Source organism: Sceloporus undulatus, chromosome 5 (genome assembly GCF_019175285.1).
Source record: "Sceloporus undulatus isolate JIND9_A2432 ecotype Alabama chromosome 5, SceUnd_v1.1, whole genome shotgun sequence".
Taxonomy (NCBI): domain Eukaryota; kingdom Metazoa; phylum Chordata; class Lepidosauria; order Squamata; family Phrynosomatidae; genus Sceloporus; species Sceloporus undulatus.
In genome coordinates, this window is record NC_056526.1 from 176,959,489 (window position 1) to 176,971,657 (window position 12,169).

The following is a 12,169-nucleotide window of genomic DNA, read 5'->3' on the forward strand; positions in this document are numbered from 1 at the left end:
GAGTGAGTGTGTGAGAGAGTGAGTTGTGTACGTGTGTGTGTGTGTGAGAGAGAGAGAAGTACTGGTCCGGTCCCCCTTGTGCTGGCTCTCCCTGGGGCTGAGGGGCTGCTCTGCCCCTTCCCTGCCTGCCTTTCCCTTTCCCTTTCCTCGGCTCCTTCTCCTCTCTCTGCATCCAGAGCCCACGGGAGCCTCGGGGGGAGGGAGGGAGGGAGGCGGGGCTCCTGGGAGGCACCAGCGGCTTCGTCGTCTCCAGGCAGAAGCCTCCCTCCCTCTCTGCCCAGAGAGCGCCGCCTCTCCCTCTCCCTCTTCCTCCGGAGGCACCTGCGCCGCCCTCCAGAAGGCAGAGCTGCCCGAGAGAGAGGCGGGCGAGGTAAAAGCCCCAGCAGCCCCGCTTCCTTCCCGCCTGGTCCTTCTGGCAGCAGCCTTGGCCTTGGCCTTGTTGGGGGCGGCCCTGGCTCTGCTCCGATGCGGACCTGCTGCGCGGCGGCGGCGGAGGGCCAGGCTCCCGGCAGGTAAGCAGGAGGCGCCCTCCCAGGAGCAGCCCCCACGGACCCCTTGGCAAGACCGGGCTCAGAGGGGCTGCTGCTGTCTTGCCTTCCCCTGCTGGCAAGAGAGGCTGAGAGAGTGTCACCTGCCCCCCCCCGGCTCTGTCTTGGCTGTGTGTGTGTGTGCTTTGTTCCTGTTGTATACATATGTGTCTGTATCTGTGTGTAATATATTTGTGTATGTCTATGTGTGTATAATGTATATGTGTGTACATGTGTATATATAAGTGTGTGAGTGCATGCGTGTATATGTGTGTGTGTGTGTGTTTTGTTGTTAACTGCCCTCAAGTCGTGTGTGTACGTATGTATAGATATAGATAGACACAGAGATCTCTCTCTGTCTCTTCAAAGTGGCTGCCTTCCATCCCTCTTTGATGTGGAGGGGATTCTGCAGCCCTTTGCTCCCTTTCCTGGGAAGAAGGACCTTGTGGCGCTGCCAAGGTTGCAGTCCGAAAGGCCCAGCAATGAGGAAGATCTGGGCTATTCACCTCCATGGAGTTGAACTCCAAGCGTAAGGGGAGAGTTTCTCATCACACTGCACCTCCTTCTTCAAAAAGAAAGAAAGAAACCTGCTCCAACCGGTTCCTTGCTGTCCTCATTGCCTTTCAATGAACCATAACATCCCAAATCCACCAGAATGCTCCAAATACTGGGTCAAAAAACAGGTATCACTGTTCGGGGGATTTGGGATGTCAGAGTACTTTGTTCTATAGCCAACAGGGCTGTGTTGTTGTTGTTGTTGTTGTGATGTGCCTTCAAGTCATTTTCGTTTATGGTGAGCCTAAGGAATCTGTCATGGGTTTTTCTTGGCAGTATTTCTTCACAGGCGGCTTGCCATTGCCATCCTGTGGGGCTAAGAAAGTGGGCTTACATGCTCCAGCTGGGATTCGAACCCTGGTCCCCAGAGTCATAAGGCTCAAACCACTAGGCCAGGCTGGCTGCCACTACGGCTACCACTGAATATATGTTCCCTTTAAATGTGTAAACCGACCAAAGGGAATGGATCTAGGGTTAAGCAGGAAAAAACAACTTGCACCCTAGAGGTGAACTTTGCAAAGAAGTTCAGTCCTGGTTGCCCTGATGATACGGGACCCTTTGTTAAGAGAGGCAAGGAAAGGGTTGCTGTACACTTCTGTTTTGGGGAAAGAAGGACAGAGGTAAATATATATGAAATGGGGGGGATCCAGTGATTTCTTTCTCAATCCTTTTCAATGGATCTAATTTGCATCTACTTCAACTGGCGCAACTGACTATATCTTTCATCCATCGATTGCATGAGTGATTTGGGTTCCTTCCCAAAGCTATGATGCCTTTAAGCATTATTATTTCACCCCTGAAAGGAACTGGAGGACACTTGCAATGCTGGCTACCGCAGGGAAGCCGGGCGAATAAAATGGACTGGATTCAGGCCCAGACGCAGGACATGTGTACAAACTCTTTATGAGTGACTTGGGTGGCTGAATATTTCTGAAAATGAAGTGCGGGAGAGGACTTTTCCCAGCTGCAAGGTCAAGATGAGAGGCCAGATGCTTTTGCTGCTTAGGCTGTGTCTTGCACAAATGTCTTGTTTCACGCTTCTGTGGAAAGGGCATTATAAATACAGTAAATGTTGTGGTTGTGATAGTGGTCATCCCAAAGACATAAGAGTAAATCTTCAGCCTCTGCTGCTGGTTATGCTGTAAAAAGTACTAAACTGAAACTTGCGTGGAGCTGCTCAGCCGGTGTTTCCAGTACATACCAACCATCCTGCTTTGCCCATTCATAAGAATAATGTTGGCAGCCATAAAACAAGGGAGAGATTTTAACTGGCAGCTGGGGGCAGTGAGTAAAGCATTTTAGCTTTGTGGGAACCCAGTCTTACGATGGAAGTATATTTAGTTACTAACCCCTATTTTTCCATCTGATATGCTGGATCCCACTAAAACGACCATAACATCACCATTTGATCCAGAGCTAGACTTTCTTTACCTTTATGATTCTGAACCTTTTCCCACCTCGGAAACATGTGAATGTATGAATCAGCAAGAGGTATGAATCAGTGGAGGAAGAGGTTTAGCTCAAAACATGGAGAGAGAGGGTTTAATGGAGTGCAAAGTTTTGCTTCCTTATCTTTAAGCAAACAGGTTGAGTTTTCTCTTCCTGTTTCCAGGGGTTGCCTTGTCTATAGACAAACCTGAGCAGCGCAAAGCGATCTGTGTGTCCAGAGAAGGCAATTAGCTTTATTGACTTCATCATATTTTTGATAAATGAAGGACCCATAACAAATGAAGAGATGAAATTCCAGATTTATTTATTAGTAAAGAAAGAAAGAAAGAAAGAAAGAAAGAAAGATAGATAGATAGATAGATAGATAGATAGATAGATAGATATAGATAGATAGAGAGCAATGTGTCCTATTTGGGGGGCTTTCTATGGACAAAAGTATCTGGCTGGCTGGAAGTTCCCCTATCAACACAGTACCTTATTAAGATGCGTAGGAGGTGCGTAAGAGCCTTGTGCAGGAGAAGTTCCTTCTGGATTGTGCCCTTTTTGTCGTTTTGCTGCAGTATGTTTGGGTTTGTTGGTGTGTGCCTGTGTGTTTGCCATCTAGTAGAGAAGAGTCATTACCATAGCAACACCACTGTCATGGCATAGAAATGCTGCCCTGGTACAGGTGATGGGGAAACAAGGCAAGAGCCTAGGAAGAAGCCAAATTGTGATCTTGTGGCATCCCTCATTAATTCTCACAGAGGATATTGATGGTCTCAGTCCTTGACTTAATGAGAGGTGTGATGGTGTCAGGAATGGGAGAAGACATGTCTGTGTGCAGAATAATGATACGCTGCCAACATTTCTGTTCCTCTTGTTAACCCTTGCATCTCCTGGCACGTTTGTTTATTTCTGCCATGTGTGAAATGTGTCTTTGACTAGATGTCATCTTAAGTTTGTTGGTGTTCAGACCTACTCGCCTGTTACGCTGATAGTAAAAGCACACAGAAGCCTGGGTGAGTCATATGAAGATCTCAGCAAAGGCAACGGGGTGCGATGTTGTTGGGTATGTGTGTTTGAATGGGAAAGCCAAGTCTCTGCTCAGCTATGAAGCTGCCTTGAGTGGCATTGGACAGACTGCTGTCTTGTCATGCTCACTGAACTCACAGGGTTGCTAGGAGAATAGATAGACCTCTTTGTGGAGTTCTTTCAGGGGAGGATAGGAGCGTAGAACTACGGCACATTGCACTGCCTCACACTCAGAACTCAGAAACCTTATTAAAATAAGGTACTGCTTGTTTATTAGGTTTTGCAAACACCACATTAGCTGCAATCTAACATGCAAGCTACCATAGTAAAAACATGTCTTGGAGATATTATTTTATTGGTGATGCCCTTTCTGTAAGCCTCCCCCCTCCTTAATCCATAGGAGTTGGACTTTCACATTTGCTTCTTTCTTTAAATGAAAATGTAAACCACATAGGTTGTACATGAAAACTAACAGCATTTTAAAATAACCAGTTGAGCCTAACTAGTTGTGCAGTGATAGCTGGTGGCTTCCATATCAGTGGGATCTATGGGTTTTAGTCTGAATTTAAAGGAACAATGCAGAGTTTTGAACTTATTTTGGGAATCAGGTGTCGCAGCTTGGATAGCTCCTTTACTGATTGAAGAAAAACCAGGAGAGACTCACTGGATTGGAAACCAGTTACTGCCACTGTAGTTGTGTCCTCATTTGGCATCCCCTCCCTCCAATGAGGCATAACAGATTAATTTGTTGGTAAGCAGACATTCATTAGCATAATAAATAGCTAAATGCAATTAGTTATCTGCTAACTTGTTTCTTGGGCCTTCAGGTCCTTGTGTGCAAAACATGTACCATGGCACTGATCTTTGCAGGTCACATTTCTTGATTCTAAGTTAATGGGAAGGTAGAGGAAGTAGGGTTGTTGTTTATCATATTGCTGTGAGTATGTTTAGAGGCAATCAAAATATTTCCAATCAATAATATTTCCAATCTGTCCTTCATTCAACTCCCCTGAAAGAAAGTATTGCCACTTATTGCTGCAGCTCAGTATTACAGGGTTTCAGAAAAAGGAAAGACAATCCATAACAGAATGGGCCACTAGGGGGCAACAGTGACAACCTACATTCCATTCTTTCTAAAAACTCATACATTTATAAACTAATGAATTAAGTAGAAAATTGTCACCATTAAAAAAATAAATGGCAAGTTATCAGTATTAACAGCAATGAAAATTTTTAATGGTCAACCTTAACAAATTAATTTTCAGGCTTAACATTGCAAGCTCTGCTCCAAGAAGCCTCCCAGAAGTAGGAAATTACTAGTCTTGTTAAACAAAGTGAACAACTCAACCTGATTGAAAGGATGAAACAAGGGTCAAGTGGGGGGGGGGGTGCAACAGCCAGCCAATAGGATACATGTCCCCTTGTGATTTTATTCCCCCCCCCTTTCCTGGAAGCTTGATTCAGGCCCTATAATACAGACCGGCACTTTGTGCTGACCTGTGGGCAGAGTTAGGGCACTGGATGCCCTAACTCTGCCTCCATTTTGGCACATTCTGGTCCACATGGGGCATCCATATGATGCTGTACCGAAGGGGTGTCATAAAGCCGCGCCACTGCGGCTATGGCAACTCTTGGAGAGCACAAAAAGGAGCCGCTTTTTGTGGCTCCTTTTTGTGCTCTCCAGAGGCCGGATCAGGGCGGCAACATGAGGTGGCCATGGCCCCGATCCAGCCAGTAAAGAGGAGGCTGCATACCACCCCTTTGAGGTGGTCTGTATGGCCCCACACTTATAAAGAAGAGGCCTATTCACACTACACAGCTGTAGAACTAAGATTCCATTTTACTGTCATGGTTCCATCATGTGGAATTCTGGGATTTGAAGTTTAGAGTGGCATATAGAATTCTCAGACAGAGAGCTTGAGTGCTTCACCAGACTACAAATCCCAAGAGTCCATAGCATTTTGTCATGACATTTGTGAAATATAGCACTATAATTGTGTAGTGTAAATGGGTTCTAGGAGCATAGGAAATTTTTAAATGAAAAATTGAAGGTTTTCTTGCTTCATCTCCAAAGCAATGGATTTGGCAGTAGCTGAGATGTGTTTGTGTAGCCTTCAGTGGATGCAGAAGTTGCCTCTTTCTTTTGAGCCCTATTTGTTATGTATATCTTATTTATATCTCAGAAGACAAATGGGTCTTAGGGCAAACCAAGCCTGCTCTCACTAGAAGCAAAAATACCTAAATTGAGACTGTTGTACTTTGGACAGATCATGAGGTAATGTGAGTCTTGGGGGGGTGATAATGTTTGCTAAAATGGAAGGCAATGGAGAAAAGGGAAGGTGGATTGATTTAATCAAGAAATAGTAATAGCAATGACATGTACATTTTTATACACTTATTAGTGAACTCCGCACTCTCTGGGCAGTTTACAGGGTGTAAGCCAGTTGCTCCCAACAAGCTGGGTACTCATTTTACCATCCTACTAAAGGATGGAAGGCTGAGTCAACCTTGGAGCCCTGGGAGCAAACTCACAACCTTGTTGCTGCAGTACTGGCATTTAATCATTGCGCCCCCAGGGCTCTCTTGTGACCCTAACAGGGAGGATGATGAGCAAGGCTCTTGGAGCTCTCATTCATAGGGTAACCATAAGTCAATGTAGACTCAACAGTAAATACCACCAACACTTTTCTCACACTGTGGTTTCTCCAACACTTTATGCACGCTCCCTCAACTAGGACATGCTTATCAGCTGTACCCATAAGCTAAGCTAAAGATGCTATCTTGGTTGTATATGTCTTTCCAGGTAGGTTTAGGCTCTGGCACCTGTAAAGTTTGAGGGAATGGTGGTGCCTGTGATACGGCAGGAAGGGAAGGCAGTTAGGGTCCCACCCACCATGGATTTTAAGGATGTAAAGTAGCTGAAGCTGAAGAACAAGCATCTTCATACACATCACCTCTGCACTGCTGTAATTGTGTGCCTTCGAGTGGACTTATGATTCATGGCAAATCTTCATAATATAAGGCTCAAGTCCAGGCTGTCTGAAGGACCATAACTTTTCCATATGCCTGGACTCTTAAGAACTTCAAGGGGGTATTTCTCTGCATCCCATCATCTTTACTAATACATTCGGTGGGAACGTGAGAGAGAGCCTTTTCTGTGGCTGCTCCCCCCTAGAATGTCTCCCCCCCCCTCCCAGGGAGGTTAGGATGGGTCCTTCTTTGTTTTGGGAGGCAGTTTATGATCTTTTTTATTTCAGCAATCCTTTTGGGTGATGCTGTAGTGGTTATACTGCTTTGTTTCAAAGTAACTTTTTTGTTACTTTAAAGGACTATTTTTGTTGGTTACATTTTTTATAAGTAACATTCCAATGGTTTTAATTCTGTTGTTTAATACTGTTTTAATCACAACTTTTATGTTTTTAATCATACATGTTTTTATTCAGAGACATAGTCGAATTAGTCTGGAATATCTGTATGCAAACTGAGATTAGTCTCAAAGGCAGTACAAGATCCCTTGGCATACATGTGTATTTATTGTGTCTTTTGTTATTGTGCCTTATTATTTTATTGCACTTTGAGTTTCAGTCAGAGAAAAAGGTGAAGTATGAATAAAGGGACGGATGGAGCCTATCCTAGAGTTCTCTTAGAAAGATATTTGCAAAGGAGGTTTGCAATTGCCATCTTGTAAGGCCAAGAGAGTGTGACTAGCCCAGGATTGCCCAGTAGGTTTCCATAGCTAAGCTGGAGTTGAACACTGGCCCATCTGAGTCATAGTCCAGGACTGAAACCACTACACTATGGTCACTAACTAGTAAAATACCTTGTTACAGAAAACAGAAGAAATGGACCAGTTTTGTTTTAATTCTTTGAGGACCTAGAAGCAACTTCTAGTTTAGTGGTAAACATGCAGAGAGGTAAAGAGCTAGTTTCAAAGCATTAGTGTCTCTAAACCTAACCTATCTTACAGGGTTGTCATAAGGGGGTTGTGTATGAGTTGTGTATGAGAGAAAAGGAAATAGTTTTTAAAAAGCCCACTTGCAATTAGAGAACTGCATGTTACAGAGGTGTGGTCTAGGTTATCATTTTAATAAAAGTAAAGTCAGTGATCTCTTTACAACACACAGTGCTGCATAAATCCACTTCAGCAATAACCTGATCCTTTCTGTTCAGCATCTCTGATAATTTCTGTAAATTTCAGACAAAAGACCAGAGTGGATTTACTACTCCCCCAACATGGAGCAACCATCTGCCCTTGTTTGATGTACTAGTTTTATAGGTGCAAAGGCTCCTCACGCACTTTCAGGACTCATTCAAGCATCTCTCTTCTCTCTCTCTCTCTCTCTCTCTCTCTCACACACACACACACACACACCTTATGCATACACCTGAGATGTAAATTGATGCAGTCTAGGAGAAGCTTCCCCATATTTTTCTGTTGCAGACCAATCCTCAGTGAGTGACTGCTCTCTCTGTCTTGTCCAAGACAGTGCAGCTATCCCAGTGCACAAGCAGTTTCCTCTTGTGCTAGAGCACCTTCCATTTTTGGGTCAGGGACATACTGATATGCAAGGTGATCAAATCCCCGCAGCTTTTGGCATGCATCTAGTAAACTTCATTGTGTGCTCATACTGCAGTTCAGCTAGATTTCAGCAGATCTCTGCCAAGAAGAGTTGATTTGCCAACTGGACACCCAAAGAAAGTTCAGCTGCTTCAGTGTGTGTTGGGTTGAGTCGAAGAATGTACTAACTTGAGTCTCAGGAATTGCTTGAAAATAATGTCCAACTAATTCCTCTTTTGGAATTGATAGATCAAGGTGGGCAAAGTGTGGCCTTATGGATGCCTGAAGTTTTTGCAGTTTTGGCCTCTCCTGATTTCCCAGATTTCCCCTTTTGACTAAAAAGGGGTGTTTGTGACTCTTTCCCCGCTCCCCCAGCAAGCTTCTGGGGACCAGTTCACACAACCCATGAACTCCTGGAATTCACAGTTTAGAGAGAGGCATTTAAAATTCTGAGCCAGAGAGCTCTAATGCCTTTTCAAACTTCAAACCCCAGAATTCCACAGGATGGAATGACAGCAGTTAAAGTAGAATAATAGTGCTATAACTCTGTAGTGTGAATGGACCCCAGGAGTGGCAATTCAGCTTTCAAAGCACCTAGCCCCTGCTCTCTGCACTATTTAAATTTTTTTTTAAAAAAAGATCAGATTTTCAAAACCAGAAATGGGCATTCATCCACTTCCGGGTTTGTTTGGCATTTTTGGCAGTCTATACATCCCCTGTACAATATACTGTACATCCCCTATACAGTCTATACAGCCCTAAAGCACTAAATGCTATCTGATCTTAGACACTAAGCAGGATCAGCCCTGGTTAGTACTTGAATGGGAGACCATCAAGGAATGCTAGGTATTCTAGGCTATGTTTCAGAGGAAGGAACTGGCAAAACCATATCTGAGCATTCCTTGCCTAAGAATATGAAATTCATGGGCTTGCCATAAATTGACAGGTGACTTGAAGAAACACACACAGAGAGAAAGAGAGAGTTCTGGAAGGTTGGGGGCAGAATATTGACCCAGACCCACCTAAGTGCCGACCCCAGGATAGGTGATGTAAAGAGTAATAAGTGCAAGAGAGAAAAAAAAGAAATGGCAAACCATAGGCATGCATGAGGGTTTTTGAAAGATAAAGATAAATTTTTGAAAGATAAATTTTGTAGGAAAACTAGCTTGACATCAGTTAATACACATGATAACTTGAGTGTTGTTGTTGTTGTGTGCCTCCTAGTCATTTCTGACTTGTGGCGAACCTAATGTGCTCCTATCGAGGTTTATCTTGCCTGGAGGCTGAGGCGATGTGACTTGCCCAAGGTCACCCAGTGGGTTTTATGGCCGAGCAGGGAATTGTACCCTTGTCTCTAGAGTCATAGTTCAACATTCAAACCACTAGTCCTAAAAATATATGTGACAGCGATCTGGCTGCGACATCTGTCACCTCATTGATCACCAGGGTTGATTTGGCTGATCTGGCTGGCTAGCTGGGTGTCTCCTTCTTCCCTCACTGCTCCATGTGCATTCTTCCCGAAGCTGCATGCTGGTGGAAGAGAACAGCCATCCCAGATAGAAGGAGTGTGCCGTTCTTCAGTCAAGGGTATATGATAACCTAAAAATAAACATAAATGCAGCAAGCGTGGCACACATGCAATCCATATATATATATATATATGGGAAGAAGCTCAGTCTTCTGCTTGGCAGACAGAGATTGTTGTAGTTCCACATGCCCCAGTCCACATGGGCTGTCTTTGAAGACTGCTTGGAACATGAACCAAACTATGACTGCATTTTGCAAGTCTGAACATATGGCCATGTGGCCTTTGGTTTTCAAAATTGCTTTTTCTTTATTCCAGCAATCAGTAACACTGTTTTAAATTTGTTTTTAGGGAAGGTTTTCTCTATTTTGTTGTAAATTGCTTTCGGTCTTCCAATGGGTATCAGAATAACAATAATCATGAATAATAATAGTGTAATAATAGTGCAAAGAACCAGCAATAATAATTATTATTAATAATAATAGTAGTAGTGATGATGATGATGATGATGATGATGGTAATAACAATGATAATGATAATGATTTATTTATAGCCCGCCTTTTCATGGGGAATCAAGGAGGGTTACAACATCTAAAAACAGTGTATTACATATCAAATCTAGTTAAAATTAATCCCCCGTCCAACCTCCCATCCCTGATTATAAAACTAAATTAAATTATTTACGATATAAAAACATTGTGATAAGATCAACAAAGTTGGGGGGAAATCTAAGAAAGACTCTAAAATAGGAGGGAATAAGCTGCATCGTACTCGGAGAAGAGAGGCTAGTTTGGAAAGGCCTGCCAGAAGAGATCTGTCTTAATGGCCTTTTTAAAGGCCGCCAGGGTGGTAATGTGGCGGATCTCCTCTGGCAGGTCATTCCATAGCCTTGGAGCAGCAGTGGAGAAGGCCCTCCGGGAAACTGTGGACAGTCTGGATTTTTTAGACTGAAGTAAATTCTTCCCAGAGGACCATAAGGGGCGGGGCAGACAATATGGGAGAAGGTGCTCCCATAAGAAGAAAATGCAACACTACTTGGAATGTGCCATGTTATCTCATGATAACTTACTGATTCATGAACTCCAGTTGGCAATACTTGGTAGGCTGTGAAACCAATAATAATAATAATGAGACAGTGATAATAATTACGATGATGATGTGAAACTACTTTAGATGAGCCATGTTATCTGGCAATAATTCACTGGTTCCTAGATTCTTGAATAGAATCTGGTCTTGTTGGTCCAAAACTCCAGTTGAGTACACCTAGTAGACCATGAAACTGATTATGATGATGGATAATGATGATGGCCATAATCCCCTTGGGAATTTAGGCCTTTGTAAGTAACCTTACATTCTCCAGAATTAGACTTAGTTCCAAAATATCTGTATCTAGTAAAGGGCTGTTGTTATATTACTACAAATGCACAACCAACTAGGGAGTGCCGATGCTCATTGGGACTCTCTTGTCGGTGTCCTATTGCACATTTTTTGCAATTCACCAATAGAGTTTCTTAGCACCTATGCTACTTAGCTAAGGCCTGTTAAAGACTGCCAAAATAAAGCTGCTTCGGGTCTCTTTGGAGGTATGCTATTTAAATGATGCATGGGTCCTAAGAGTCCGGAAGTCGCGCCAAAGCCACACTCCATTCCTAAGCACTGAAGTGCAGCTTTGGTGCAGCTTCCGGATTCTTAGGGTGCATGCATCATTTAAATAGCATACCTCCAAAGAGACCCGAAGCAGCTTTATTTTGGCAGTCTGTAACAGGCGTATGTATACATAAAGTTATGTAACATTATGATGGAACAGTGATTTTGGTCCTCCAGGTCTTTTAGAATGAAGCTCCCAGAAGCCCCAGATAGCTTGGCAACAGTCAGAAATTCTGGGGTCTGACGTCCAGAACATCTGGGGGGGCAAAGTTTGAGAACCAATGTGACAGAGGATTCTGGTCAGTAGTTAAGTGTTGCCAGTTCATTTTTCACTCTAATTCTTTTTAGCCATCAAATGTCAACATACTGTAATACTGCAGTTCCTGGAATGCTCTAGGCTTGCTCTGCTGCATCCTTCGTTTTGTGAAGTATTGAGTTGGCACCAGGCCTCCTAGCCTGCTGAGGTGTTGAGGCACAGCAGGCCTTAGAATCCAAAGCGTAAAAGATTCTGGGTTAACAGACGCACTGCCACATTCCCTTGCATTTTGAGCTATTGGCTAATTAGTCTCACTTTTTTAAAAAATCTGTCTCATAACATTGCTGCAGCACTTTCCAATTTCATTTTAGGTGGCATTCCCACTGGCCTAAAACATGGATTAGTATGCAAATTAAGGGGGCATTGTTCTCATTTAACCCCGAATCTGTTCCCCATTGCCCCGGAATCATTCCCATTCAGTTTTGAATCTGATTCGGGTTTTATTGTATAATCAGGATTATATGCCTATAAACCGCTTTAAAAAACAGTAGATTTTAAAGCAGATTATTTTTGCTCCTGGGGTCTGATTTGCAGTATCCGAATGGGAACGACAAGGGTGTCTGATTCGGTAACCAGGAGAT

At 43.5% G+C, this 12,169-nt stretch overlaps 1 protein-coding gene across 1 annotated transcript in view; it reads left to right on the forward strand.

The window, feature by feature from the left end:
* Nucleotides 1-346: 346 nt before the first annotated feature.
* The window catches only part of GPRIN3 (GPRIN family member 3), a 63,950-nt gene continuing 52,127 nt past the window's right edge, over nucleotides 347-12,169 (forward strand). The window contains exon 1 of the mRNA XM_042467132.1: nucleotides 347-370. The gene's annotated coding sequence lies outside the window, so the exon portion shown is untranslated. The remainder of the gene's footprint in view (nucleotides 371-12,169) is intronic.